Here is an 8,220-nt window from a genome sequence, read left to right on the forward strand (position 1 = left end):
GTTTGTCCATTAGAGACCTGGGTAAAGGCCTCCAGCCTGGGAGCTAAGAAAGAAATGACTCAGGGCCAGGTATGGTGGCTCACGCCTGTAATCCAAGCACTTTGGAGGCCAAGTTGGGTGGATCACCTGAGGTCGGGAGTTCAAGACCAGCCTGACCAACATGGTGAAACCCCGTCTTTAAAGAAAAAAAAAAAGAAAAGAAAGAAATGACTCAGGAAGCTACTGAAAGGTCAAAGTCTTCCTTGTCCCCAGCCCCGGACCTGGGAGAGGGCAGTAGTGCCGAAGGCTCCTCTGATGAAGTTCAGATGGAAAAGTCAGGCTGGCGAGAGCAGATCCCTCTGGCAGAATCACAGAACATCGGGGCAGGAAGGGACTTTAGTGTGATCTTGGCTCACTGCAACCTCTGCCTCCCGCATTCAAGCAATTCTCCTGCCTCGACCTCCCGAATAGCTGGGATTACAGGCATGTGCCACCATGCCAGCTAATTTTCTGTATTTTTAGTAAAGACGGGTTTTTACCATGTTAGCCAGGATGGTCTCGATCTCCTGACCTTGTGATCTGCCCACCTCTGCCTCCCAAAGTGCTGGCATTACAGGAGTGAGCCACCATGCCCAGTCTATTGACTTGTATTTTACAGGCACTACCCATCACGAACTAGCTCCTAGGTTCATTTAATGTACAAAAAAGGGTGGAGCATTCACTGGGGTCAGGCAGAACCTGGTGTCTCAGCTCTCAGTCAACGACATTTCCGTCCCTCTGTCAAACTGGGCAAAGATAATTTCAGCGGCTTTTGGGTTTTGCCCTAGAGGAGTGTACATCCATGGGAGGCAGGCATGTAAACCAATCATCCCCTCACTGGGTGGGAAGTGAGCATTTTACAGGAGCAGGACCCTGTGAGAGGTACTGCAGGGCTCTCCTGGGGAGGGAGGGAGGGGTCATGTACTCTGGCTCAGGAGGGGTCCCTAGAGGAGGTGAGGTCTGAGCTCAGACTTGGTGAAAGAGTAGGACAAAGCCAGGTGACGGCGGGTGGGGGGTCAGCCTGCAGGTGCATAGCTACAGGGAACTGAAAACAATGTCAGGCTGCCACCGAGCTGTGAGTTGACAAATGATAGAAGGCTTGGTGGGGCAGTCTTGGAGAGAAGACAGAGATTTGGGAAAAATTTAGGACTGAAAGCTGACAGAACTTGGTAAGTGGACATGGAGGGGCTGGGGTAGAGGTGAGGGAAAGGAAGGAGTCCAGGACGACCTGAGGGTCTCTTTGGCTTTCTGTGTCGATGGTGGAGTCATGTCGAAGACAAGGGCTGAATTTGCACGAGTTCAAGTTCAGACACATGAAGTTGTTGGTGCCAGAAGACATAATGTAGAAACAGCTGCAGTCCTCTAAATACCAACATCTGAAGCTCAGGAGAGATGACAGAGCCAGATACCTGTTCTTTCTCTATTATCTGTGCTTTCTATGTTACCTCTATAGATAATTTCTTACTTTACCTGTATCCACCCTGACATGTATTGAATACCTGTGCATTTTAGCTTGTTCATAGGAGCTTCTCTTCTGGGAAGGAGTGGAAAGGCGCTAGGTGCAGGGTGCAGAAGGGTATGGAAGGTAAGGTCAGCGGGCGTGCTGGTGGGAATGGGAGACAACTGAGAAAGCAAAACGAGCTGCAGGAAATGTCAGGAGGAGCCGAGAGACGCTCAGCCTGACCAGAGATGAGGGTTGTTGCCATCTTGAATGGTGGGGAAGTGAAGGAAAGCCCAGTTAAATGCCACCCAGTCAAAAAGAAAAGATAAATGCAGACAGTAAGGCAGAGAAGGCTCTGAGGCCTGGGTAATGAGAGCCATGCTACATCCCACACCACGAAGCATCCAACACCGCATATGTCCAAGGATGCGTCCCCCACGCTGGATCCGGCTGGCTTCAGTGTCCTCTCTCTGCAATCTCAGAGCTAACGTGGATGTCCATGCATCTGCTGGGCAACGCCCCCTAGAGTGAATGTCTATACTTGTTTTCACACACATAATGTTATATCCGCTGCCATCCTACTGAGTAAGGGGATGAATAAAGGTAAGTAAAAAACAAGTCACTTTAACTCAGAAAGGAGTCCCCAGGCCACTCCAGTGAATGTCAAGGTGGCCATAAACTTACTTTCCCCACCCCTACCAAGCCCTGGTAGGAGAGAGAGACATGGAGGGGAAGAGAGAGGAGGGGCTCTGTCTTTCTGGTGGATCCATAACACAGTGCTGAGAAAGGCAGCTCCCCACACCTGGCTCCCACCAGCACCCCTGCCCCTCCTTCTGCAGCAGACCCTTGGGCAAGCTTCTCTTCCCAGCCTCCACCCTTGCCCATGACACACTCAGGCCAACCTGGTACTACTCCAGGGGTGGCCCGTTCTGCCCAACCCATTAAGAGTTTGGCTGATTCGAAAACACCCAACTCCAAAAAAATGTTTTCTGTCTACCACACAGTCCTTTTGACCTACGCTGGATGATGTCATCAGAAACAAAAGCATCCTAATCTTCCAAGGTCAACATTACTCCACCTCAACCCACAGCCACGGCCATCAGACACACACCCAAGCCAAGAGATTATTACAGAATTCTAAATGGCGCTCTTTCAGAACTCTGGGGCAAGCTACCCTGGGGCCTCCAGGGCTTCCTGCCCTGGCCCTGGCCTTGACAATGAACCTGTTTCATCTCAGCAGTTGACCCGGAAATGCCAAGCTGCCTTAGTCTTCAAGTTTCCATACAAGTCTGCATTGCTGAGGATCGGGGCAGCTGGAGCAGGTCTGGGCACCTGGGGAAGGAGGGAGAGGGAGGCAGCACAGGGGGCCTGGGAATACCCAGTGAGGGCAGGGGGACCCAGATGGGCAGGGCCACTAGGAGTGGCTTCCTCACTGCTTGTGGGCTGTGTCAGTCATCCAGGTTGCAAGGAAGCCTCATGCCATCATAGCCACGACAGTCACCCAATACCCAGGCCAGGGGTTTGACCTGCTGGATTCAGTGCATTTTCATAGTTCGGTCCTGTAGGTAGGAATCGTTAATATCCATTTAGAAGATCAAAGTTGCCCCAAGCGTACCACGAGGAAGCGTCCCGGCTAGGACGTTCACATTGATCCTGGTGCTCTTTCCCACGCCACTCTGCCTTCCACCACCACGGCCATCCTCAAGTTGAGTTCTTTCTGGAAGGCGGTAGAAAACTGGCTTCCAACTTTCCAACTCTAGACTTTCTTTCTTGATTATGCCTGCACTCAAGCAGTTTTCCCTAATGTAAAATTCTCTGAGGGGTCAAAAGATCTGGCAGCTCATCCAAACAATCCAATTTTTTTTTTTTTTTTTGAGACAGTCTTGCTCTGTCGCCAGGCGCCAGCCTGGAGTGCAGTGGCACGATCTCAGCTCGCTGCAACCTCCACCTCCTGGGTTCAAGCAATTCTCCTGCCTCAGACTCCCAAGCATCTGGGACTACAGGCGCATGCTACCACACCCAGATAATTTTTTGTATTTTTAGTAGAGACAGGGTTTCACCATGTTGGCCAGGCTGGTCTCGATCTCTTGACCTCGTGATCCACCCGCCTTGGCCTCCCAAAGTGCTAGGATTACAGGCATGAGCCACCGCGCCTGACCCAGACAATCCAATTTTGAGAGAAAATTTTGGATGAATATAAACATTATGAGGTTGGGGAATTTTGTCTGTTTTTATTCACTGCTGAATCTTTCATGTCCAGGACAATGCCAGACACACACTAACCCGAGTGGGCACCCGCTAAATGTGTATTGAATCAACACTCTTCCAGATTGCAGATTCTTGAAAATGTTCATGATTTCCTGCTCAAACCGCTTGTTAAGAACACAGCATGACTTCAAGAGCCCTCAACTGTACTAAAGTAGCAACATGCAAATAGCATAACTCAAAATATGCAGGCCTTGGTCCTCAGGAGACCACGCTCCACTCAACAGAAACAGAAAGACATCCATCCGATTCCTGTACCCAGCCAGAGAATGCCACCTGTGAGAGTTACTTCCTGACTGTCCAGACACCTCTCCATGCTCTCTCAGTTACAGATAAACTCCCCGAAGGACTGGGAGCAGTTGTGGAACATTTCAAATGCTTCCTACTAATTCTTGTAGCTGGATGGGCCCTCCCTGCTCTGCTGTGACATGAATCTGCAAGGAATGCGGGGTCTGGAGAGTTCTCAGACCAACACACCTCACGGCTGTAGGTCTGCGTTCCCATCACAGGCACAAAGGCTGTAGCTCCCATCACAATCTCAGCCTCACCACCTCCCCAATCTTCAATCCCACCTCCATGCTCTGGCACCTTGGCATTCCTTCAGCTCCAGGAACATGCCCCATGTGCTCTTTCAGCTTCCTAGAAAGCTTCTCCCTCACCATTTCCTGGCATACTCTCCTCATCCCTTCAATCTCAGCTGTGTTACTGTTTCAGGAAAGCCCCCCTTCCACGCCACCCTCTCCCCTAGCCCAGATCCATTTCCTACGTCATAAGTATTAGTCCAAACTGTGCCACTGTGTAAGCTCCCCGTCATTTCACAGACCTTGATCAAAGTGAAACATTCCATGGGGGGTTTGGGTGGTGAGAAACAGCCTGACCAACTGCCTGAATTTGTCACATTTTGCTGGGAGAAGGGGCAAGGAACATCATATCCTGCCAGAACAAGGGCCAAACCACCTCATCATGTGAACATGTTATCAACATTTTCCCAGGCAGCAGGCCATGCCCCCCAAGACTCCTCCTGCTCAGGCCTATAATCACCCCAGCCTGTACATAGCAGTAGGCACTGGCATTAAGCTGGTCTCCCACATCTGCAGGTTTTATGCTGGACATAAAGCCTACGTTTTGCTGTAGGGCCGCCAACTCTTTCTCTGTCCTTCTTTAACTCTCACCTTCCCTTTAAAAAACCTAACGGTAGGCCAGGCACGGTGGCTCACGCCTGTAATCTCAGCACTTTGGGAGGCCAAGGCGGGTGGATCACAAGGTCAGGAGATCGAGACCATTCTGGCCAACCTGGTGAAACCCCATCTCTACTAAAAATGCAAAAATTAGCTGGGCGTGGTGGCAGACGCCTGTAATTCCAGCTACTCGGGAGGCTGAAGCAGGAGAATTGCTTGAATCCAGGAGGCAAAGGTTGCAGTGAGCTGAGACTGCACTACTGCACTCCAGTCTGGCCACAGAGCAAGACTCCATCTCAAAAACAAACAGACAAAAAGAAACCTAACAGTAAGCTGTCCTGGGATCCTGCCTCTTTCCTCTTTAGCACTTACCTCCATGGAAATCACACCACATCACCTTGGTGTTTGCTTAATTAATGTTGGCACAAAAGCTGAAACCACGTCTGCTTCTGCTCATTACTATTCCCAACGCCTTACACAGTGCCTGGCATATGAATGATGATGAATGATGACAAGAATCCAGCAGTAGGCAAGACCTGGTCCTATAACACCCAGTCAGGCAATTTAGCAACCCAGCAATTCTACCCCACATGTATACCTGACAGAAATGTATACACATGCTCTCCAAAAGACATGTAAAAAATGTTCACAGCAACATTCTTTGTAATAGCCAGAAACTAGATACAACCTATATCCATCAAGAGTAGAATGAATAAACAGTGGTATATTCCTTTCCTGGAATACTACACAGCAGTGAATACTAACCAGGTACAATTTCTTGCTACTACATGGATGAATGTTACAAACATAAAACTGAGTAAAAGGGCCGGGTGCGGTGGCTCACGCCTGTAATCTCAGCACTTTGGGAGGCTGAGACTGGAAGATCACAAGGTCAAGAGATAGAGACCATCCTGGCCAACATGGCGAAACCCCATCTCTACTAAAAAATACAAAAATTAGCTGGGCGTGGTGGCGCACCCCTGTAGTCCCAGCTACTCGGGAGGCTCAGGCAGGAGAATTACTTGAACTCAGGAGGCGGAGGTTGCAGTGAGCCAGGATCGCGCCACTGTACTCCAACCTGGCGCCTGGTGACAGAGCAAGACTCTGTCTCCAAAAAAAAAAAAAAAAAAAAAAAAAATCATTCCAATTATGTTAAACTGAAAAAAAGGCAAACTAATCTATGTTCAGAGAGGTCAACATTGTTAAAGATCATCAGAGGCTGGAGAGTGACTCAAAAGGTAGCCGCTTATTCCTGGGGCACTGGTAGTGCTCTGTTTCTTGATCTGGGTGCAGGTTTTTAGGGATACCTTCACTGTATAAAAATTTATCAAGCTGTTCGCACATTATTTCTATACATTATACTTCAGCACCTTAGTCATTTTGGACTGCTATAACAAAAAACCCTAGACCGGGTAACTTACAAACAGTAGAAATTTATTGCTCAAAGTTCTGGAGGCTGATAAGTCCACAATCAAGGCATCAGCAGATTTTGTGACTGGCGAGGACCAGTGCCTTCATAGATGGTGCCTTCCTGCTGCCTCCACTCACATAGTGGAAGAGGTGAACAAGCTTCACTGGGTTGTGGTTTTGTTTTTTGTTTTGTTTTGTTTTGTTTTGTTTTTTTGAGATGGAGTTCCGCTCTTCTTGCCCAGACTGGAGTGCAATGGCACGATCTTGGCTCACTCCATCCTCTACCTCCCAGGTACAAGCAATTCTCCCGCCTCAGCCTCCTAAGTAGCAGGATTACAAGCGCCTACCACCACTTCCAGCTAATTTTTTTGTATTTTTAGAAGAGACAGGGTTTCACTATGTTGGCCAGGCTGGTCTTGAACTCCTGACCTCAGGTGATCCACCCGCCTCGGCCTCCCAAAGTGTTGGAATTACAGGCATGAGCCACCATGCCTAGCCAGGTCTTTTTTTGTGAAAGCACTAATCCCACTCATGCCTTCATGACTTAATCGCTTCCCAAGGGCTCTACCTCTTAATACCATCCTCTTGGGGATCAGGTTTCAAAATATGCATTTTGGAGGGATACAAACATTCAGACCATAGCATTCAATAAAGAGCTTACTGAAAGAAAAATGGAAAGAAAGCAATGCCTCCATCAGGTGGTAGTGGATCTCAACAGGCCCACAGGGTGTTTTGGCAAACACATATATGCTCTGCTTTTTCCTATGCATACCTGTAATGAACATTCACTTTTTCACTTAAAGGAAGTACTTTATGGCTTCTCTTGGGCATATCTGAATCATCAGCTTCACTACTCTTGTGCTTTGGGATTGTTATCAAGGAAAATAATGGTTACTTGAACACAGCGCCACCATACCTCAACAGTGGACTGGCTCACTGAGATGGCTCCTAAGTGATGCTAGGGTGGGTGGTGTATACAGTGTGGATACACTGGCAAAAGGAGGACTAATGCCATGGGCAGAACACAGTGGGACAGTCGAAGATTTCATCATGCCACTCAGAACAGCTCACGAATTAAAATTTATGAATTGTTTATTTCTGGAATTTCCCATTTAATGTTTTCAGATTGTAGTTGACCAAGAGTCACTAAAACTGTGGAAAGTAAAATTGCAGATTCAGGGGGTGTGGGTGGGGAGCTACTGTATATAAGTAAGGAATATCTCTGGAAAGAGACCCAAGAAACTGAGTCAGGAGCCCTATTTTACAAATGAGAAAATATCTACTCTAGATTAAAATAACGGAGCTCAGTGGGTTGGGGGTTTTGGGTATACTAAGGGCCCTCTCGAAAAAAGAATAAGAGGGAGTTTTTATAACGGTTCTAGGATAGAAAAAAAAGTCAGCATCTTTGCTTATAGAATAAAATGAGTTCACCCACAGGATTTAATAAGGTAGGTAACAACATGAAATTCAACATAGATGCAAATTCAGATTGAGCAGAAGGAATCATTTCCAATGACACCTGTAGTTCAAAGAATACTCAAAACCGTATCTGAAAGTTAATGACTTAAAAGTTACGAATGGGTATGAGTGCCCAGAGCCAGTCTTGAGGGGCCATTTCTCTACTGATATAGCAGTACTTGTGAACCTGATTTTCCATGTTCTAGTCTCTTCTCTATCTCTCTTCCTGCTCCTACAATCTCACCACCCTTTTGCTCCACATCTCATCCAAGGAAAAGCACAAATCAGTTTCTCCCAGGACACAAATGAGACCCTCTTATCACACTCTATGACATTCTAAAACCAGATTTAATCAAGAAGATATTTTGGAATTAGAATGCTTCTTTCAAGCTCTTGCCCAAAGACAAATAATTCAAGACAGAATGTCGACCTTCAGTGAATGATGGTAAT

The sequence above is a fragment of the Aotus nancymaae genome, unplaced genomic scaffold (genome assembly GCF_030222135.1).
Source record: "Aotus nancymaae isolate 86718 unplaced genomic scaffold, 86718_ANA_hifiasm-v0.15.2.pri h1tg000010l, whole genome shotgun sequence".
In the NCBI taxonomy this organism is placed as follows: domain Eukaryota; kingdom Metazoa; phylum Chordata; class Mammalia; order Primates; family Aotidae; genus Aotus; species Aotus nancymaae.